The 23,841-nt window shown below is 44.5% G+C and overlaps 1 protein-coding gene across 9 annotated transcripts in view; it reads right to left on the reverse strand.

Moving 5' to 3' along the window:
* NEXMIF (neurite extension and migration factor) overlaps positions 1-23,841 on the reverse strand; it is a 1,570,947-nt gene that overhangs the window by 716,227 nt on the left and 830,879 nt on the right. For 3 of the 9 annotated variants that reach the window (XR_011274135.1, XM_069612578.1, XM_069612577.1), the window contains exon 3: positions 7,633-7,979. The exons of the other annotated variants lie outside the window; for them this stretch is intronic. The gene's annotated coding sequence lies outside the window, so the exon portion shown is untranslated. The remainder of the gene's footprint in view (positions 1-7,632; positions 7,980-23,841) is intronic. 9 annotated transcript variants of the gene reach the window in all.

Raw genomic sequence — 23,841 nt, forward strand, 5'->3', positions numbered from 1 at the left:
GCTTGTGGAGGGAGTGGCAGGTGACTGACAGATGATCCAGGACTTGCTCGGGAGAGTGCACCCTGATCAACCAATCGTCCAGGTAGGGGTAGACGTGAATTCCCCGTTGCCTGAGGTGCGCTACCACCACCACCATGAGCTTGGTGAAGACCTTCGGGGCGGAGGTCAATCCGAACGGCAGGAACCGAAACTGAAAGTGCGAGTCGCCAACCGCGAACCCCAGGTACTTATTGTGCTTTGGATGTATCGCACATGAAAATAAGCGTCCTTGAGGTCGAGACACCCCAACCAGTCCTGAAGTTGAAGGGCCTGGAGGACTTGAGAGAGAGTAACCATCTTGAACTTGTCCTGCCTGAGGAGTTTGTTCAAACCGCGCAAGTCCATGATGGGTCTCAATCCCCCGTCTTTCTTGGAAATCAAAAAATAAGGGGAATACCATCCCTTGTTCCTCTCCGCTACAGGCACCAGTTCTATGGCACCTTTCTCCAGCAGGGATTGAATTTCCTGCGTAAGGAGCGGATCCGGACTCTTCAAAGAGAGATTCCCCGGTGGATTGTCTTGAGGCCTCTGCTGGAAAGAAAGACAGTAGCCGTGGGTTATGATCTCCAGAACCCACACATCTGAAGTAATTATGTGCCACTCTGCAAGATGCCGCGCCAGCCTTCCCCCAACCGGCGAACCATGGGGCATGGCCTCATGACTGAGCTGAAGCGTCTGCGGCGTTGCCTGAGGGCAAAGAGGCAACAGCCCGAGTGGCTTTGGCACCTCGAGTACCTTGTTTTCCACCTCTGGCACTCCGACGGTGGCCCCTTTGACTGACAGCTCCTCTCGCTTTACCAAAGGACGAGTAATGACGAAAGGAACCTCCACTCCATTGCTGTCCCCTAGGACGAAAAGGCAGAGTTTGGCGAACTACAGCGCCCAACGACTTTGCTGCAGCTTTGGAGGTCTGCAACCTCTCAAGGCTCTCGTCAGCCTTGCTGCCAAAAAGATGTTCCCCGTCAAAGGGCATGTTGAGGAGCCGGGCCGCACATCAGGAGCAAACCCAGACTTCGCAAACCTGCATATCACGGTGCTCGCCGACATGTCCAAACCCGACTGAACGGCCTCACACATGACGTCCTTACCATCCTGAACCATGGCAAGGAAACCATCCCATTCATCCCCTTCGGGAATATCTTCAGCCGCTAAGGAAACACAGATCCACAGAGTGTGCGTGAAACGTGACAAGGCACATACGGAGTTGGCCGCCTGAAGCGCCATAACCCCCGAAGAAAACACTTTCTTCGCCCAGCCGTCAAAACGCTTGTCGTCCCTATCAGGAGAGATGGTAGGATACAACGCCTGCTTTGCCGGAGCCGTAGCCGCCTGCACCACCAAAATCGCCGGAGTGGGGTGCTTGGTCAAGTAGCAGGGGTCGCTACTGGCTGGGTGGTATTTTCACGGCAAAGACTTGCCCACTGCCGGGAGACTCTCTGGAGCAGTCCAAGCCGCTGCCACCGTCCTCTGTAGAGCCATATGGAACGGCAGTACCGGGTCAGTTGGTGGTCCTTGGTCGAGGATATCCATAAGGTCATCCTGAAGAAAATCCCCTGGGGGAGCAGACCATCCCAAGTACTCAGTGACCCTGGACTTAAGGCGCCGGTACGAGGAGTCGGCATGCGTGCCAGGCTCAGGCCTACAAAACTCCACCTCCGGAGAGGTGTCCAGCCCACTGGAATCGTGCAGGGATTGCCGCAGGTCTTCAATTTGGCTGTGGGCCGAGAAAATCTTGTCTGGTACCATATCCGGCACCATGACATCATCAGAGCCCTCATCCACCTCCGAAATAAACTCAAGCTGGTGGAAAGAAGGCACAGAATGCGGAACAAAGCCATGCTTGGCCTTTGCCAGAGCCTTTCTAGGCGGTTCCACCGAGCCCCGGGGAAGCCCCATCGAAACAGCCTCGAAAGACATCGAGTGAATCGGTGTCGACACCGAACGCCGGGGCGCCGATGGCGTTGAGGACTTCTTCGAAGGCGGGGCCTCGAAAGAGCCCGTCGATGAGCTTGGCGCCACCAGCGTCGACGTCTTCCTTGAAAACACCACAGGTTCACACGGTCTCGAGCGCATCGAGGACCGGGACCTGCAACGGGCATGCCGAGAATGATTCCCCTTGTCCAAGCGGGACCTCTCCCGCGAATCGTGACGACCACCCGAGCCCGAAGGCGTGCGGGGGTGTCTCTCGACGGATCACAACCGACCCCACTCAGAGACGCGGACGGACCAGGGCCTTCAATTCGGGAATCGCCAACATTTTATTCCCGAAGGAAGCCCATTCCTCCAGCGTCGCATGCTTGGTGGGGTAAGCGACCCGCCGACGGGCGGAGTACTCGGAAGAGGACGGGGAAGGCGACCGATGACGGCGCTTCCGGGAGTGCCTCGAAGAGGCAGAGGAGTGGCGGGACAGACTCCGGGACCGAGACCCACTGGACTTCCGACGACGACACAGAGAGTCGCCTCTCGAATCGTCCGTCGAAAGCCCTGCAGACCTCGACTTCCGTGGCTTAGACACCTTACCTACCGATAACTTCTTCTTGCGCTCCCGCAAGGCTTTAGACGTGAGCGACTGGCAGTCGACACAGTCATCCGTGTCAAGGGCCTCCCCGAGGCACCAGAGGCAGGCGTCGTGCGAGTCCATCACCGACATCTTGGACCCACAGTCCCCGCACTTCTTAAAGCCCGGACGCGTTGTGGAAGACGAGGTAGACATCTTCACGAAGAAAGACTTCACAATACGAAACAGGCTCGAAGAACCGAGAAAGAACAGGAACTCCAAAGAGTCGAGGTGCGCCGAGATCTCCGAAGCGAACACGTTTGCGGAAAAAACGGAACTGAGGCTACGGGCGTCGTGCGTCCTACTTATAACATCCAGTGACGTCGGCCGTCGGAGGAGGTCCTCGAGGGTGGCTTATCGATGCAGGACACAGACGCCGAAGATTTTCCGAAGCAGCACAGCTGTGGTGATTACTGTCATAGATATGGAATACGTCAGAGGACCCAATCCCCTCGAAATATATTTAATATTTGACTAACAATAATACAAACAACGAAAACATCAGTCACCAATGCTGTGGCATAACACAACATCACAATCTCAAATTACTTGCACCAATTTACTGACTTATATTTCTAATGGACTTAGACACTATAACACATTGGTAAAATTTAGAGATGGACAGTCATCACATTACATCAGATTTTTGCAATTTCACCCACAAACAATATGACTCACACAGTGATTGCTTAGTCTGTTACAAAGATCTTTTCTCCCACCCACCCCCAGGCATCAATTAGATATGACCCCTCTGGTTTGAAAGCAAGGTACAGGAAGTGGAAATACAATAGCAAAACCGTTCAGGCTTTTGATTAAAAAGGCAGGGTTTGGGAAAAAAATGCAATGAAAAAAATAGTTTTGGGCTTTTTATTTGAAAGGCAAAGTCAGGAAAGGAACTCAATGGGAAAATCGTTTTCGGCTATTAGTTTGCATAAAATGTAGGGCATTGAGATTCTGATTTGGGAAGCAAGTAAATAAATGGGACATTTTCTTTTGCACACAATACATTCACTTGAATGGCAGAGTTTTAGGGTTACTTAATTAGGGATTATGAACACCCTCCTTTTGTACAGAAAACAGGGGCTTCAGAAAGGTAGAGTCACCCAAGTACTTTACTATCTATACTGGCTCTAAAACACTGGGCATGAACTTCGCTAGTTTCGAACTCTAACAACACTTATCCCATGATTTTCTATATGGAAATGAATTGATTTAAGTTTAATTCAATGTACTAAGGATCTACACAACTTCACCACCTCCACACAATTTACTGGAAAGGATTAAGGCAGGCAGTTCCCAACACAATTCAATTTAAATGAATAGAGTGGTTTTCTATAGTGGAATTCATTTAAGTTAGATTTAATAAAATGTGCCAAGGATCTCTGCAGTTCTACCCTCCTACCCGCTATGTGAGATGGAGATTAAGGTTGGCAGATTCGCCTCCCCACACTTTTGTTGACATTTGGATTAATCTAATTACATGGAAGGCCTTGGTTATGGGGCAGCATTCAGTGAAACAGCAGGGCTCTTCTGATGACAGCACAGATCTGGTCAAAGGCTTCGGTCAAGGGTAGTCCCCAGCACCCAAACTTCCTCTGGCTCCTCAAATGGCAGGCCCAACTAGTTTCTAGATTTCCCAGTCTCTGTCTCCCACTCAATGTTTAAGGCCTTGGTAGCTCCCCCTGCCTCTTTGCTAGTTGTTCCTTGCAAGAGTCCAGAAGTAGACTACCTCCAGCAATAGAGTGGTTAAAGTCAAGGGAAAAATCAAAACTCCAAAGAAAGTTCCAAAGAGTCAAAAAGTCCAAGAAAAAGTTGAAGTCCCTCTCAGATTGAAAACTGTTCTCTTATAGGGCAGGCGACACTCCATTATTATCATAATTCCCACGCTACGGATTAGCCAGCTCCTTCCCTCTCCCCCAACACGCCCAATGCCTACTGATAGGATAAGGAGTTGGGATGTGGATGATGGTGGCTAAGGGATGAGAACGATTTGTCGTCCAAAAATGACAAGTGAGTTTAACTTTTTCATTGTCCTTAAAAATCTGACAACATGGCAGCTACCTTAATTTTTCAGATAACTACAGGCGCAAATATATACTTGAGTTCTATATTTTATGGCGAGTCAGAAAATGCTAATCATATCTCGGCACGCCCTTCCTGAGAGGAGCTACCATTTTTATTGATTTACTCCTGAGCCGAAATAGTCACAACTCTGACCCTTTAAGATTCAAACCTTACTTCCATAACCTATCACCACAGCAACGTTTTATTCCCTCAGAATTATGAGAAGGCCAGATTCATAATGGTCTTCATAACTCGACTTGTATAGACCACACAGGATTCATATTTACATGATACTGACAAGCCTCTATTAGTTCTGGATGAACTTACTGGGACATACATTCTCTTTTAATTAAAGAAAAGGTGGCCCAATGTTAACCACACGGAAAGGCATCACGTGTGTCTCTCATCTTTACACTAACCCCAATCTTTTTTTAAGATTCATTTCTGTTCTTGGGACCTGACACAAACATCTGCTTTTCAGCAAATTCTATCTCATACACACTGTTTGATCATCCATTAGTGGCTCTGAAGCCACTTCTTGAGGTTGAGTCAACCCTGAATAGGTCATTTCTGTTGGCCACTAATGCACAGCTAATGGGGGGACCTGACCTTAAAGGTAATCTCTGCTAGAAAGGAGTGTTATCTACAGCTCCCACAATTTTAATCTAATTCTCTGTATTTCTAACTGATCCAGGACTGCTTTTCCTGGGGGCCCAGCCCACAGGTCTTGAGTTCACATTTTCAAAGGCACAGACCTTTCAGTTCAGTGGGGAAAACACCAGCTGCAATCATACTTCAGAAAATACAGCTTTAAATTGACAAGATGTGCTTACATGTAAAATTTACCATTATATCTGGGCTTGTTATTTATAATATAATCTTTTTTAACATATGGTTTGGGCAGATACAAGTTCACTTTAGATATTATTTACACATAGACAACAGTTACATAGAAATTATTGTTCACTTCAACAAGTAAGCCTTCCCATTTGAATATCAGTTTATGTGTGAAAAGTATCTTTCTCTGAAATATGTCACTTGGCTTCACTTTTTAAATGCAAGGCACAATTCCTCCTTTTTATTTTTCAAAGGCATAGCATTTTCATGTATTTTTTCCCATGTGTACTGCTGCAGTTTTGAATATGTCAAAAGGCGTCTTTTCCCAGTTTCCACAAATTCAAATTCTGCATCACCCCATATCTTTACCCATTCATTGGGCACCGTTGGCAATATTACCGTTCTGAGCCACACTCTCCTTTAGCAGAGTGCCTTTCCATGTTGATAAAGTTGAGTGAGGCCCATTCTCGCTCATTCACTAGGCCTCATGTTTGAAATCACTGTTTTGTACTGACTTGGGAGACCAGAGAAGCGGTCCCAAAGCAACAAAGCTCCCGGGAAGCGTGTCCCCACATAATAGAAAGTAACGGGGAGAATGAGTATAACAGCTGCCAAGAAGCCATCAGTATGTTAAGCAAATAACTTGTCTCAGTAGAAGTCACAAGATAAGGTTCCCCAGAGAGGAAACTATTTTAAACTGTGGAGATATAAGAGAAAAGAATATAAAAGAAAATAATAATACACAGAAAACTAATTGGGGACAACAATACTCTGAAAAACGGGGAGAGTCACAAGCCCATTTATACAAGAAGAGAATATACAAAGTAGAAATTACGATGAATCAGAGTTTAGAAAAATCAGACAATTGAAGCTAAACAAGAGGTCAACAGACTAAACCAAATCACAATTGGCAAAGCGAGATAGGCTTTTCTGAAGGAACCCAAAAGTTAGTTCTGAAGATAAGAGAAAACTACTAAATGCCTTTGAAAAATTACACAGACTGATGCAAGACATTACAAGAAACTATTAGAGGATGTCCTATTAGTGAAGAATCCTAAAGACTGGTACTAGAAATACCTTTAGGAGAAGGGAGTCATTCTCCACCTATGAGTTAGTCTACTGTAAGGAAGGCATGGTATCAATGTAAGACAGGCACAAGTGACCACAGTTCAAGGGTGTTTATTGAACCTTATCAAGGGTGTGATAAACACCTATTTAAACCTAAATCTAAGATCGCAGCAATCTACGACCATCAAATAATAACCATCAAATAATAATGATTCAGTCCTAGTGGAGACTCATCAAAATTAAAAGGGCATATACTAAAAAGTAACCATAGCCAATCCTCACCGTTAATTTACAAATAGTGTGGGTAAATGTACATGAAAAAGAAAGAAGTGGTCACAAAATGATAAGTCAGGATGTTTATGCCGTTGGCCTCCTTTCCACACGTTTTCAGCATGAGGCAAGGTGGTTCACTTGAGCATATCACACTCTTGGGCTTCGTTGGCACAGGGACATAGTTCTAGTACAAGCATCAGGGCCTGCTATGCCCAATTCTCTTAAGTTCTCAAAAGTCTCTTCAGCCAGAGGGCCTGATGTATCAAACAGACAAAAGAGTTTCTTTCCAAGTATTCAAGCAGGGTGATTCACACTTCACCCTGCATCTCCCTCAGCCGGGTCAGATCCCCTTTTGTACCACAATCTTTTCTTGGGTGACTTACAGTTGACCCCCGAATCCCTCCCCCTCAGATCCCCTTTTCACAATTAATCTCCATCGGCCGGGTTCAGACCAATTACAGTTCTTATTGGCTATTGAAGACTTTAGAATGTGCACAGGATTTGGCTTGATCCATTGCAGGACCACTTTGATTTCACAGTCTGCAGGTTTTACACTCTCAGTTGGAAACCTTACAGAGACCTTCGAATGAGCACCCACATGGTGCTGGACCGCTCTGTATATAGCATCTACTTTGGTTCCAAACGTTCACTCACTCCTTTGATATTCAATTATATTCACGTCGCTCCTCACATACGCCTTAAACTCTGTTCTTTGCGGAGTTCTTCATACAATGTTGTTGCTTGCAACATTGGTTCTAACACAGAGCAGTCTGCTATCAGTCTCCACGACTCACCGGCTATGTTGACTTTAATGGATTGCCTTTGTTGTCAGAGCCAAGGACAGTACCACTGCAGCAATCGCTCCTCCCCGTTGCGGCCATCGATGTGGGAGAGGCCCAGGTACCTTTTAACACAAAAAGTACCTTTCTTCAGCTTTAATGCCCGGTCTTATGTTTCTTATCCTCAAAGGCTCGTGAAAATAACGGGTTTTTTCCTCTGAAAAGGCCAAGGGCAATTCCCTCCTTGGAACCCTTTCAGGTCTCGCCGTCTTTCTCCTCGTATTAAACTGTTATTTCAGAACTGCTGCTTCCTCTGGTGTTTGCCTTGCTTCCAGTACGCTTTTGTGCTCTGCCTTTTATCCCTGTGGGAAAGAGAAAGGGAAGTCAGGTGTGTTTAATCAAAGTTGATTGCCTGATCTTGCCTGGCCTCAGATGGTGGGCTCTCACAGGGAGTTCTAGATTTCGTATTCCTTTGGGGACTCTTTCTGTCTCCTAGCTCATTAACCCTCATCCTAGGTGGGTTGGTAAACTCGAAAGGGTGAGAATCTGGAGAATTGTAGTGTGTGTAGAATGAATTGGAAAAATCCATAAAATAATATTTTGGAAGTCTGTCAAGGGAATAACTGGGATTATTGTCGCAAATAAATAGGGGGATTGTGGAAATTGTCGTGTTTTATAAAAGTGGACTGCGAGTTCGGAATATAATAATCAGAGAGATGGGGAGAAGAATGACTGGGAGTACTTGGGGAAGTCTACAGGAAAATAGGGATTCTGGGAGATGTAGTATACCAATACAACTGGGTTTGGGTTCCTAATAGGTTTACCAGATGCGGAGGGGTTGTTGGATTTTCCTTTTGGTAAGGGAGATTCATTGGGTGGAGGGGAAGTTGATTGGGAACAGCCCATAAAAGCCTCATGGACTTTGTCCTCCTCGCCTTCTTCCCTGGTGTAATACTGCGTCTCACCTGTGGTATTCCCCCGAACGTAACCCTGGGTTCCCCAACTAAGATGATCTTCCCTCACACATCCACCCCTAGAGTTAGGGTGGGTAGAGTCAGCCCTTCCCTGGCCACCTGGATAAGGGATTTGTGGGATCTACCTGGGAGAATACCCTCAGGTTTCACACACTACACAGTGGTAGGGTCAGTTACGGTCGTTTTTGGACAGCAGAATGTTTCCTTTGGACACTCCAAACTGACGGACGAGAACATTAGTTAGAAATATAGGCAGGGACCACGCTTGGAGACAGGGAAAGTTAGGCTAGAGCATAAAATAATAAAACATAGTGCCCATTCCGTGAAGTGTGCGCGTCCGCCTTCAGACCCGCCACACAGCACAGAGGAGGGAGCGTCTCTCTCGCAGGAGGAGTTTGGATGTAGCGCCACACATGCTTTGTGGTCGGCACAGTAACAGAGAAGCCTGCAGATAGAATGCTGCAATCTCACGAAAGGCAGGGAGCCCGAGTACCTTGGAGCTAGCCACTGAGGAGCAGGGAAACGAGGCCGCCCCAGAAGAGACATCTTCTATAACCTACACTGAAGCACTGTCAGATGAAAACGTGTGGAACCCATGCCAAATTTCAGTGGAGGACCAGAGAGAAGTCTGAGTAATGGTTAGACACCAGGCATAGAGAACGGCCTCCCCCCGACGAGCACCACCACCAAGAAACAGTACACGGTACAGGCCGAGGAACAGGAGAAGGGCAGTAAGACCACCAGCTACCCCATGAAGGGGTGAGTAAACTGAAACCATAAGAAAAGCAGAGAAGCCAAATGGTCTATGAAAGGCAGAGAACCGAGACATCCCACCAAGGGTAAAGAGAAACAAAACGACCAGAAGGGCTGAGAAGTCACATAGCCCATGCCAGGCTGAGAACCGAGATACCCCACAAAGGGGTGAGAGAACTGAAACTGCAAATAGGGGCGAGAAGCCACAAAGCCCACGCCAGGCTGAGATCCGAGAAACTCTACGAAGGTGTGGGGAATAAGACCAACCAAGAAGGGCTGAAGGGCCCAGTAGCCGAGGTCGGGCTGAGAACAGCGATAGCTCACGAAGGGATAAGAAACCAAACAACCCCAGTCAAGTGGGGAAAGGAGAGCATCTGAAAAGCATCAACATACAAAAGACAGGAATACCCAAGGAGAAAAAAGTGGGTGTCGCCACATTGGGAGAAGACACACAGACTGTGGACCGATTAAGGTTTGACCCACACAACTAGGCAGATTGACTGGAATAAGAGATGAGAACATTTGGTTGGGGGCCCGGACCAAGCACCACCAAGAAAAGAGAAAGACTCAAAGACATTTGAAATTGTACATCCAGGCCCTTAGCCTGAGAGAGAGAATTAATATTTGGGTGAGGTCAGAAACAGCCACCATTTTCCAACTAAGGGGGTGTCTATTTTCCTAGGTTACGTTTATGGTACCTTTTTTCATTGGCGTCAGGACACACGTTACGGTAGCCTAGGTTCGTACAAAGTACATAGTTTTGGTATTGTAAGATATCCTGCCTAGCACTAGTTTGTTATTTTCTTTTGAGACTAGGGAACCATCATCTCAGAAGTAGGGTATAGGAGAGGCCTTATTTTCTTCCTTTAATAAAACGGACCCATTTCAAACATGTCCTCTTGTCCGTCTCCTATTGCGACTTACCACAGAATGCTATGCCTGGCTGGGATTTAATATATGCTTCCCATTCCACTATTTAGACCTATCCAAGGAAAATTAATTATCCATGTGCTTGTTAAAAAGTTAGAGAATACCAGGGTTGGGAACACCATTCAATAGTTTTAAATTCATCCAAGGAAATTCCCAGCATTCTTGTGCCTTTTGCAGCAGCAATAGCAGGATGTTACGTGGAGAACCACATACTGCTATTATTCAGGAAGTGAGATTAAAGCTATTAGCCACTACAGGGCTCTTAAATCTGACAAATGTATGTCCTCCCAGTAATGGGCACGCACAAAGGAAACATTCGATCTTGGAAACTCTGCTGCATCTGTCACAGAGTCCTAGCCCCATTCCCGACAGTTTTTTCTCCATTAGTGCCACAGACATGGCAGCATAGATGGAAAGCAAAGATGGAGCCAAGTTCACTGGAGGAATGTATCTGTAAGAATGAGAATACAAAAGTTACGAAGGCAGAGATATCTTTCAGCATGGCATACCCACACTGAATGCGGGCTCTAAAGCAGGCATGAAATGTATAGTGTATAATAAATGGGCCGTAGGTCACATGACTGCATGGCCTTTCACGGTTACTCATTTTATGGCTCCATAGATGTTTTAGACTAACATAGCCTGTCTAGGGCTAATCATGGTAGTTGTAGTCCAAAACATCTGGTGGGCCACAAAATGAGTAACTGGGGCATGGACTCAAAATCCAGGCTCCACCGGGGCATGCACTCAAAATCCAGGTCTCCTTGTATTCCTAACATTCTCATGGCCTTAACATTCAAAGCCATATATTGCAATCCTCTGACTTTACCTCACAAGTTACCCTCACAAACATGTATATTGCCGCCTTGCTTCCTCACAAGGTGTCCACTATATAAAACCCCAAATATGAATACAAATGCATGCACTGTGAAAAGTCAATGATGCTACATTTATATTTTTGTATTTTATTGAATTTATATAGCACTTTCACCAAAGCGCTGAATAAAAATAAGAATGGTACAAATAAGTGATTAATGCAATGAACAGTACAAAGGATTACAATGAAGCTTAGAGAAAATGAGAATTGAGACTTCAACAACAAAGAGCAAAAAAGAGGAGAACAATCCTAGAATCACAGTGTTTAGGAGAAAAGGTTGAGACCGAGTGCCACTGCGACTTGGCACAAGGGGGGTTTTGGAACAGAAAGAAGAAAATGATGCTCAGAATTCAAAGATCATGAAAGTCCATAAATAATGACAAGAGAAGGACTTTAAGGAAGAGCAAGACTGAATATACGCTTGAAGACAATATAAAGAAAATGAAAAAGAAGGCAGTGGTCAAAGGAGAGTAAGAGGGGCTATTTATTTAGGAGCTTATAAATCGGGCCAAGCCCAAAGGCATCTGTGCGCTGTTTTACAGAAAGTATAAGTTACAGTTGTTACAAGGCAGGTACAAGACATACACAGAGAAAAGAAGGAAAGACGAACAGAAAGAAGAAGTGTTCATAATAACAAACAAACAGTTTGGTTAACGGTAGGAGCTGGGAGTGGAGATGTGTGCTATGTGAAAGGGGGTGCTTGTTTGCTTATGCTTAGATTGAACAGGTGCGTTTTGAGTTGTTTCCTAAATTCCAGAATGAGTCTTGGGCTCTGAGTGGAAGGGGTAGTGTGTTCCAAAGTTTGCTGGCGATGGGAGGAAAGCTACTGCCGCTTACCTTTTCTAGCTTGAATCTGGGAGTGGCTAGGCAGTGCTTATAAATAGTTCTGGTGGGTCTACAGCATTGTGATAAGGTGAAGTTTTTGGACAAGTAATCTAGAGAAGGGAAGTCGCAACAGAAGTGCTGTGAATGGAGTTGTGAATGGAAATCTTGGTAATGACTAACCCTGCAAGAGCATGTTTACATCAAACAAGAGGACATGCAAATCTTGAGAGTGGATGGTTGGATGCCATGTTGTTGCTGCAGTGTATACAAACCCCACTCCTTTGAGAGACTCAAATTGTTTGTATATTTAGTTGTCTGAAAGCTAAAATTACATATTAGAAGCTAATTTAGAGTGATTTTGTAGCCCCGCTGTCGGTAGCTTCTAAGATGGTTGTGCCCTTTAGTGAAGATAGAGTGATGGGAGGCTTTTATCGAAGTAGTAATAGTGTGGGACCCTCCATTGTGTTCAGCGAAATCCTGTGGAGCAGCGGTTTTTGGGTGGGTGCTTCATGTTACAGTGTCCCTTCCCTTTTTCGCGGTGGGAATCTCAGTCACTAGCACCACCACCCGACATGTACGTTGCTGTGGTTCCTCTGAGCATTCATGGATCGATCACGGCCCTGGGTTTTAGATGGTGTGAGAAAAGACTACACTACCTGAGCATCTGGTTAACCCCTTTAATCAATGATATGGTGAATGAGAATTTAAAAGAGCTTTGTAGGGATTTCAAAATGAATTTGGAAAGATGGGCATTATTAAACTTGTCGCCGTGGGGAAAGGTAAATGCCCTTAAGATGACCTTGGCTCCAAAAGTAAATTATATTCTTGCCATGCTACCACTGAAAATCAGCCCGCATTATTGGAAGGAAGGAATTGGACAGATTGATGCAGAATTTTCTTGGGGATCGCAAACGTCCCAGACTCAAACTTTGGAAGATTCAATTACCATTAGATAAAGGTGGGCTTGGTGGCCGTAATTTACGCGCATATCATCTAGCGTTCTCAGCTCAGTCCTTTGCCCCATTTCTTAATGACAATCCAGATGATTGGACAATTGCGGAGGAATGTTTACTGGTCCATTGAGCCCTAGAGTGATCTCGTCTACGATGACGAATTCAGGAGGTAAGAAATTCCCTACTATGGAATTCTTACGAGATACTTGGAAAAACCTGCTTGACCTACTGGGAGTTAATGCATTGAAATCGCTGAGTACCTCCATTTGGTTTAATGCTAAGATAAAAGACAACGGGAAGAATCTGTTCTGGCCTGAATGGATTCCTTGGAGGGGTGAGTTTAATCGGAGAGCTTGGGAAAGAAGGAAAGTGGCTTTCAGGCTGATGAGGTAAAGGGTAAATGGGACAAGTCAGGTTTTTCGAATACAGATTATCGACGGTTGAAGAAGGCTGTTGGGGAGGTTGATTGGGCTAATGAGTTGGATTTTGATCTTTTCACTGCTGAACCTAAACAGGGAGAAGGTGGTTTGGCCAGCAGGATTTACAAGCCGATTGTCGCAAAATACAAGGAGAATGACAACTTGCGGGAGGAATGGGGTAGAACACTGGGCTGCAATATTTCTTCTGACGTTTGGCAGAGTATGTGCATGAACATTCACCTTTGCTTACTTAATCTGGGTGAAAGATCCAGGCAAATTAAAATTTTAAACAGGGTATACTGGAGTCCTGAGCATTTGAAGTAAAGAGGTCTTTCTGATTCTGATGAATGTTGGAGCTGTGTGCATCAGGTTGGTACTCTGCAACATATGCTATGGAACTGCACAAGAGTGCATGATTTTTGGATGGAAATTTGTACTATTTGTGCGAGAGTACTTGGTGAGAGTATTGATTTTGATATTAAAACGATGATCCTATGTGGGGATGAATTACTCAAAGATCTGACTATTCCTCAAAAGAAATGGCTTTTTAGAGGCGCTATAGTTGGTAAGAGAATGATCTTACGTGGGTGGAAATCTAAGGTTGTTCCGTCTACAGATGAATGGGTTGACGAAATGAAAAAATAGCAGATATGGAAAAGACAGGAGGGTCAGAAAAATTAATCTTTTTGATAAAATCTGGGGGAGGTTTTTGGATTTGTACCAGTTTCATTATGTTTTATGTTTGGGGGGAGTGGGTACGTGTCATTGTATATATTCTGCTGTGCTTGTATATAGTTTTGAGTTGTATTATTGGAGGATGTTTTTTTTTCTGTGTCTATGATTCTATATTTGATGTGTGTATTCTTGTACAGAATGTAAATACTTTTTTTTAAAAATAAATTTAGATAGACATTTTCTTTTGTATATACTTTTTAAGACAAATGGAATAGCACTGTTTAAGAAGAAAGTATTTTATTGTTCTTTTTTTCAAAATTGAGCGATCTGTTTAAAAAGTCTTTGTATGACTAACTGCACAATAAAACATTTTTTTTAAAAGGAGGATTCAGTAAACACATCTGAAGGAAGATAGACTGATTCATATTAGAATCGAGAAGGACCTTTGTGAAGACTGATAGGTCTGCAAACTCTTTATACCCAATGCAACACCAGTGCTGGCAGGAGACCCAGCTTTAAATTTTGGAGGGGAGTCCATAACAGATTTAAGAAAACAAACTCCTGTCTACAATAGGCACTTAAGATAACAGCGAGGCAGAGCCTGTGCAGGCTGAGCCAGAGCCTAGAGGGTAGGTCTGGGGAACACTGGCAACTGCTAAGTCCTGTAACGGTATACAGGTAATAAACATGCACCATAAGTATAGGTCAGGTTGGCAGGAAGAGGCTGACCATTCTGCTGACGGAACTCCTAAAAGAACACATGCACAAAAGATCTTACCCTATGGTGTATATATCTTGACAGTGCTGTCTGCTAGGGTATTTCACATAAGAGTTAACTGCATAGGGTGGTCGGGTCCCAAGCAATACACACAACTGATGTTGATCACCTTCTGAGAAACAGAATTGCCAGGACACAAATTCCTACAGACTTATGTGATAGAAGCCTACATGGAACAAAAACAAGGACTAAAACAAGGACGCAAAAAGGCGGGAAGAACAAAGTACTGGAGGAGCAAAAGAGAAATGTGTGAGTGGGGGAGCCATGCATGCTATGCAAAACCACGTCCAGTCATCGGGAGGGGATACCAAGGACAGGAGAAAGGAGGCATGTTGTTTGGAACATAACCTGGGCTCCCAAAACTGAAGACCCCATCTTGTGCTTTGATAAGTGGCTCTGGTCCACTCCTATTCTGGAAGGACCTGCTGTTACTCGGAGAGAAATGGAGCAGGGATGTAGGATCAATATTAGAGCTATCCAAGTACCCTAATAAACTAAACATTTGATCATACTTGCGCATCTTCACAGTGGATAATTTCCATGGGCCCATATTCAGGTTTCCGTGTCTGCACACCAAAGAAACGGAATATTCAAATACAGCTAAAGCTATCAGAGGTTGGAAAACTACAGAATAACTCCCATGTTAATAAACAAGGATTTTACATTTACTCCCAACATTTAGTCTGTGAAATATGGAAGCAGGCCTTTAAGATCCATGCGATATTTGCAAATATGTTGAAAATGCGGCTGCCCAAAGAGACTTTCCCCAGAGGAAATTCCTAGACAGATGTTCTCCCCTCGGCCTCGATTTCGTTTGAGCAATTAGCATATCACACTGCAACTTCCCGTCACTTTTAAAGTTCTGAGTCTCTTATTTTTTCAATTGCAGAAGATGCCTGTAGAAGTGTTTTCTGATCAGAAATGGAGTTATAGCAATGCCATGTAAAGCTGGTAACAGCCCCATCTCCTACATGATGATATGGAAGGGATCAAGCCAGGGCCAATGTGCTGGCGATGCCCCTACTTCATGTGCACACATGTTCCTATTGTAACCACTATTGAGCAAGGTCACCTTATAGGTTTCCTGCTCTGGCCAAGGCAGAACCGTTTCACTGCCCGGTCCCTTTAGCATTCACATTAAGAAGAGCCTGATAAGATGTATACAGGCTACTACTGGTGCTATACAAACATGCACGCATGTGATATCACACGTGTGCTTGCATAAACATGCATCAGGATCATATGTCACCTTGTGTGCTTTTTGCGATCTACAACAATCCAGGTGGGGATCATAGACACAAAACTGAGCAGATAACCATTAATTCACTTGCAAAAACATTATTATCCCTGATGGAAAGGTGCCATTTCGTATATCTCCCACTGAAGTTCACTTTGCTTCTTCTATATATGCTACTAGTTACTCGCCGCTGCTCACTGGCGAGGTTCTATACCGAGGAGATACTGAAACTGCTACCTTGAGAGCGCTGCATGTTTCTACGGGGTTTGTCTTTCAGCACATGTCTTTAGGCACATGGTGGCATGTGTTATTGCATGTTATCAAACATCAATATTGAGGGCCTCATTCATGGTTTGGCAGTATTTCCAAGAGAGATAACACCAAACTAAAATACAGCTACCGCATGCAGGGAAGGCTCCCGTTGATTTAGTAATGGTAACCCTTCTGCCGTTCCCCATGTTGGAGTCCATGAGGAGGGCCAAATGACTGCATGCAGTAATACCACACGCAGTCATAGTTTCGTGTGGAGGACGTTTCTGAGAGCTTCTGAATTTGGTGGACTGGTGAAACATGAAATATTCAGACATACCACATGTTTGCTAAACTCAAAAGGAGAACCTAGGGCCCAATCCGTGATAACGTCATCAGTCTACTTGGGGGCATGCTCATTATGTGTTGCCCTTTTTGTAGGTGGTAAAAAGAGTAACTGTCTTTACTGTTCATATCGTTGCCACCCATTTTCAGAGCAGCTGTTAAGCCGGAAAAGCAAACCCAGGACCTATAACCACAGACAACCCCTGTTGTAATGTCATAATTATATATTATTGGACTAGATATTAAGGTTCTTTGATCCAAACCATTTTCAGAAGGTCATTATTGACTTACCATGCTGGACATTATTTGCGATCCATGTGCTCGTCCCTACATCACTTGAGACAACACTATATTGTGGGAGATTGCCTTCAACAAACTTGAAAAAATCAAATCTATCGTATAGCCTGAATTATTCTCGCTGATCATGCAGAAAAAGAGATACAATCCTTTCTTTACAATCTAGCACCATCTCTCAGCCCCCAAAGGTCTGTCCTCTACCCTACTTCATTTAATGTTTACATGATTCCACTAGTTTCTCTTATTCAGACGTTCCACGTTAGAGCCATGCTGACAACAAGCAGGTCAATGTGGAAACCTCATTAGTCTCTGGTAACATGTCTAACGCATATTGCTCTCTATGGCTTAATTCCACCGATAGCTTACCAGTGTGTCTTCATAAATAACTTTCACACTCCAACCTCTGTCTGACAGACCACAGTCTTTGCCCTTCCCACTGTCCCTTCATCCTCAGTACATAAAATTTGAAGTTATTCTGGGACAAGACACATTGCTGAGGTAATCAGCTCAAGCTTCAAGAACTCAAAGTTAAGCATCACATTTCTAAGCTTGGCCGACCACAGTTCAATACAAGAGTGGTAGTGCTCGTCTTCCCGCCAGGTTCACAACTCCACTGGTCTTTACCGTGGCTATCTGATCGGCCCTGGGAATGTTAGAAAGTTGTGACAACCCACCTTCTTTATCAACTCAAGAAGAGAGACTTGCTTGCATAGGCATGCTGAGAATATTCTGCATCACTCACCTAGCTTTTTACAACCACCATTCAACGTTTGTTTTGTGAATTTGACACACTATCAACTGGGCCAAAACCTGGGGTCCTCAGAATTCAGTACGAGTGTGTGCTTAGTTGACCTCCTCTCCCATGGACTCTGTAAATCACATCCCCATTATCAGGAACGCATCAGAGTTCAAACCAATATGTGGCCTTGCATTTGTACCTCAAACCACACTGATCTAACCAGCAATAACAGGCGCTGTAAATGTGCTGTACAAATACCACTACTATACCAGCTCATGCAGTGCACACCCAGTGCAGAGACTATACAGTAGAAGGGATTTAGCCTCCACAAGGAGCACACAGAGGGAATGTGCAGTCAGTATTGTTCATGTAACTATAAGTGGACAATAAAATCATAAACTTACTATGGCTTAAGGGGATGTACACTATCAAGAGAAAGATTGAGAACATGTCAAAATAAGTTATGTGGTTCCCTTCCTAAACTGCATTTGGGGATTCTGGCAGCTCGCATTCTTGTAGGCAAGTTGATTCTTACTTCAAAAAGAAGAAACTAGGCCAGGCCAGGAGTGCACTGCTCAGATGCACTGGCAGTGGATGTGCTTCCTGCAATCTCCCCATTTGCATGACAAAGGGGCATTTGAAGATCCCTTCCAGTAACAAGAGGGCAAGCATCAATCCGAGAATGATGCAGGGCTGGCAAAGGCATCTTGTAGTGCATTTGACGGCGAGGCCAAGAACCTTGGTGTCACCTTTGATTCCACACTCTCCTTCTCTGCACAAATCGCTGATGTATCAAAAAACCTCCTACTGCACCTCCTCAGAGGTATTCTTCCTTTCCTCTCATTCCCCCAGAAGCTCACTGTCTCCCAAGCTCTGGTTCTCCCTAAACTGGACTATTGCAACAGCCTCTTTCTTAATCTACCTCCCTCTACTCTCCGCCCTTTACAACTTATCCAGAACAGGACTGCGAGACATGTCCTTGGCCTCAAGCCCTGGGATCGTATCTCTCCAGCTCTGAAATCTCTCCATTGGCTCCCTGTGGATGCAAGGAATACATTCAAAACCCTCTACATTGTCCACAAGGCTTTCTGGGGCCTGGGTCCAGCATACCTTCAGCTATGCCTCTGCAAATACCTCCCATCTCGAGCACTCCACTCCTCTACCTCTAACTCCCTCAGGGTCAGTCGTTTCTCAAAGAAACAAGCTGGGGGTAGATCTCCGTCTTCGGCTGGGGCCTCCCTCTGGAACAGCCTCCCTGCCACTCTAAAACTTGAGAAGAACCATCTCCGGTTCCGGAAGCACCTCAAAACCTTCCTCTTTGCTTCTGCCTTCTCCTCCCCTCTCCCCTGTTGATTCTACTCTCCCTCGGCACCATGCACCCTCTGGGCCCAGGTACCTGCTCATCTTGCCACCCTCACGCAATGCATCCGGGCCACCCCCTGCACTGGGGTCTGTATCTGTACCCATACAGCCCTCCCCTTTTCTTCCTGCACTTTCAGACCTACACGGCCAGCTGCCATAAACCCAGCACTTGCCAATTGCTGGCTGCACTCCCATTGTTTGTTGCCTTTTTATTTATTATTTTATTATTATTTTTCTTTTTTTTCCTTCTCGCTCTGCACTCTCCGTTTGTTCCCCCTTCCATGCACTTCTACCCCTTCTCCCTCTACCCTGCACTTGCACGTTCTCAATGTCACTGGGCCTAGTAAGATTGTTGTTTTTGTTCTCCCCTGTTCCCTTTCCCTGCCTGGTCGCGCTCTGAAACACTTGTGTATGAGCGCGATAGAAATAAAAAATCAATCAATCAATTTAGGCACAGGGAGGGGAGTGATTAACCACATCCAGCCATCATGAAGAATATTCAGTGGGTGCTTCTGGTCCATACTCTGCTGTGTTCTCACTTGCTAGAAATGTCGATCCCTTACATTAAAAAAATGTCTACCGCACCCAGGCACTGTGAGGGGTCCATATATTGTAGAATCAGGCTTCAAAAGGTCGAACCCGCCATTGGCGAGTGTTGACTCTAGGTGAGTAGCAAACGCTGGGATGTGTGCCTTTGGAGAACTGAGAGGGCATCTGACATGTTATGTATGGCTAGTAGTTTGCAAATTGACATTTTTACCAATGGAAAAATTCCTGCTTCAACATCGGAACCCAAATTTAAGCAACATCACCAGATAATATAAATGTGAATTTTTAAAATGATGGTTAGAAAACACAGCAACTGAGATATCTGTGATGATATTTTTCATGTACACTAGTATTTATATGAAATCAGACAATTAAGTTCCCTGCTTCTCAAACGTCAATCTTACCTCTTTCATACACTGTAATAGCAGCAAGTGTGTTTGCTGGAGAAGAAACTATCACACCATCAGTGTCTAGATAGAACGCTGGGGTGAAAAGACTAGACTTTTCTTGCAAGTTGTAAGAAATTATTTTCAGAGCAGTGGGGGAGGAAAGCAAATTGAAATAGGTTATGGAAAAAAAAGAGGACCGTAATGCTCTATTTTTAACAGGTGTCAATGGTGTGAAAAAGCTCAAAGTATCTCCCTACTTTCAGGAAAAACCCTTTCTCCCAATAGGGTCTTATCATCTGGTTATGCCCAACCGTTCTCTTCTTTAAGAACTGTTTCACGGTCACTTATTATATAGCCCTCCAGATGTTCTGAACATCATCTTCCATCGTCACTAGACAGAATAGTCAGTGGTGAAGGATCATGAGAGTTGTAGTTCCAAACAGCCAGAGGCCCACATAATGAGTAACCCTGTAAGGTAATGATCTTTCTTATTTGCATTGCTGCCACTTCCCGAAATCCAACCACTTGTCGTTTAGCACTTCGATGCACTAGGATAGCAGTCACTCTGTACATGTTTGACCTAAAAAGTGACAAAAGTGACTTTAGTGAGGGCTGTGATGCAAAGAAGATCCAGGTTGCAAAGCCTGTGTATGTGGACCACATGTGCTGGAAAATAAATGAACTTTGTAGAACTTATAGAAGACCCTAATAAAGTTTCTTGCACTAAGCAGAATCACCAGGGGAATACCAATTAGCAATAAATACACTGCAGACTGGCCAAGAAGAGTGGAAATTCAACAAAAGACCAAACAGTGAACGCTGCTCTCAATAGACAGGGGTACCCACTTCTCAAGCAATATGCATTTTCTTTAATGGGGACCTCCCACAGAAAATATTACTCCACCTGAATACACACGTAGGTGGGCCTGGGTTCCTGAACACCCTGGTTGTGCCTTGTTTATGTAATCACATAATACCTACCAGCCTCTTTTCTGGTCAGTGTTTTCTTTAACCATTTTCAGGACCGCAAGATCCATAATCCAACATGGTCTTCCATTCTCTGGAACTTCCCGGTCCTAGTCAGAAACTTGGCATCCCGATGCATTTAAAGGGTCACAAAACTGCTAAACATCAACTTGACTGGGCTGCTGCAGCTGCAGGAACACCGGCACACAGAAAGGGGGCAGGCCTAACACTGTTTCTGAAAAAAGTGAAGGGGGATAGTTCAGGGGCAATGTGTTTCTCTTGGAAGCAAGACAGTGCAGTGCAACAAAGGTTTGAATCCCGATGCTGCGCATAGAAACCAATCTCTGGTATTAAGCGCGTTATAAAAGAACAATTATAATAACCCATGCACTGTGATAACCTGGCCCCAGGGAAATATCTAGAACCAGATTGGCCCCAGAGATCAGGAGAAACAGGGAAACAATGGAAAGGGGAACAGCCTGGAAACTAAGAAACCAGTGGCGTAACAGTCATATAAAAAGCCTGCAGAGTGAATAATATTCAAGTGAGTTCAGGAGTTGTGGTGATCGATAGAGATACCAGGAAGAAGACTGAGTAGACTGCTAAGAAATTTGCAGAGCAGTCGGATACGAATGCAGGCGAGTAGGAGGAGAGGGGAATGAAGAGAGCGAGAGAGGGGTATAGGAAGACTGAAGGGGCAGAGCAGGGGAGAAGGGTAGATAGCAGTAGAAGGAGGGGAGGGGGGAGCGTAGAAGAGAAGGAGAGGGAGTATAGAGAGAGAGAGGAGCAGTGTGGACAAATTGGATTGACAGATGAGGAGGGGGATTGAAGAGTAGTGGTGGACGCAGAAGTATGGAAAGAGGGAGGAGGAAGAGAGAGGGATAAGGAACACCAGAGGTGGGGAAGTAAGAGAGTAGTAGGTGAATCGAGAAAGATATAAGGAGGATCAGAATGCACAAAGGATTGAGAGAGTGAGACTAAGGAGACAGGCACCCTCTCTGGAAGATCACTGAATACATAGTGGGACATCAGGAATTTAGGGAATTCTTAGGAAATCCCAGAGGGAGTAAGGTAGATAAGACTAGCGCCTTTAGGGTCTAGCCAATAGGATAGGTTACCTTAGGTAATCGGGCTAACCTAGGCTTGATTCCATTATATCCTTGGGGAAGAGAAGGAGTGGGAATATCGCAGGGAAAAAAACACATTTATTTTAGTCGAATCTCGAACATGTTTTTTCGGTTTTTTACATTTTTTTCTTTTTTTAATGCGGGGGACCTACCACATCCCCCACCTCAATGTATACCCAAACCCAACCCCCCCCCACCCCCCCCAGCTATTCCTTGAATAGGGCAGAGGGAGTGCCACAGATAGGAATCTCTGTTAGTAAAAAGATATATTTTTTTTAATCCCTTGAACGGTTTTCTCTGAGTTTGGTGGAATTATTTATTTCTATTCCGATTGCTCGTCTTAAATCTGTTTTACCTGTTCACTGAAAAAAGAGCATATACAGATGAAATTAAATGTGACGAAAACAGGCCGATTTGGAGTGCTGTGTATTTGTGACACAACTATGTAAAACAACTAGCTGAGCTTAAGTCAGCGGCCAAAATAAAATGTGGCATAGCTCCATCACAAGCTGGAGTCTGTGGAGGCCCCGTACAAAATACATAAAAACAAATGTTTATTTAACGAACATATAAGAATATGGGTTTTCTTACCGCCACTGGTGGTGCACACAATTGTATTTGCCGTAATTGTTTGTTTTTGTCTGTTTGTTTTATTTGTAATGCGCGCCAGACCCAAGGGTAACCGGGCGCAGCAGAGAGAATATGCAAAGTTTACAGTGTTACAGGGAATTACAGTGTTACTTAATGTACAATAATGGGAGATAAAGGATGGTACATACTTAATAATGCAGATCTGATCAGTTTATGACACTGGTATCAGACGAAGTAGTGAATTATATACCGTGTTAATATAATTATTTACATTTGTGGTATAAATCTAATGATACATATACACAGTCCAGATATACTAGCACAACACAGGTATCTAACAGTGCATTACGCGTTATTGGCATTGATATGTTTAATAAGATTCTTTCTGAAGTATGAAAAGGGTTGGTCTGTCCTCAGGTTGTGTGGCAAGGCATTCCAACATTTAGCAGCTAGCACTGGGAAACTAATACTGCCAATTTTGGCCAGTTTAAATCTGGGTACTATCAGGCAGTTGGAGTTGAAGGTTCTTGTCGGTCTGCTAGAGGTTTTTATTTTTATTTTATCCATCAAGTAGCTGGGAGCAGCATTATTGAGAGCTTTGTGTGTCAGGGAGATCATTTTTAAGTGGATTTTATTGTCGGTAGAGAGACATTTATATTGATGTCTAATGTAGGAGATATGTTCCCTTTTATTTATGCCAAGAGCAGTTCTTAAGGCATTGTAACCTTTTAGTGATGGCTTTGTTGGCACAGCTGTAGAGGGCATTGCAGTAATCAAGTCGGGATAATATTAAGGCTCTCGCCAGGATCAAACAGCGATCATTGGATAGGAAGGGCTTGCCTGCTCTTATTAATTTGCAGGTATATGATGTGGTGGAAGCTAAAGAGTTAACCTGTTTGGTGAAAGACATGGCAGAATCAAGATAAAAACCTAGTGTTTTTACTTCCCTGGAGATCTTGATACTATTGCCGTCTATGTTGAACATGGAATAGTTTGTGCCTAACTTGTTGATATTGGCCTGCGTACCCAAGATAATCAGCTCGGTCTTATCATTCAGGGGGAGGCCATGGCATGCCTTCCAAGCCTAAATAATGAGTTACACCCTATTCACCAACTCCATGTCCTCGCTATGATCCCCAGAAAGCGGGAGGAGAATCTGTGTATCATTTGCATAATTAGTGTAGGTGAT

Source organism: Ambystoma mexicanum, chromosome 5p (genome assembly GCF_040938575.1).
Source record: "Ambystoma mexicanum isolate Mex_15411 chromosome 5p, UKY_AmexF1_1, whole genome shotgun sequence".
Classification (NCBI taxonomy): domain Eukaryota; kingdom Metazoa; phylum Chordata; class Amphibia; order Caudata; family Ambystomatidae; genus Ambystoma; species Ambystoma mexicanum.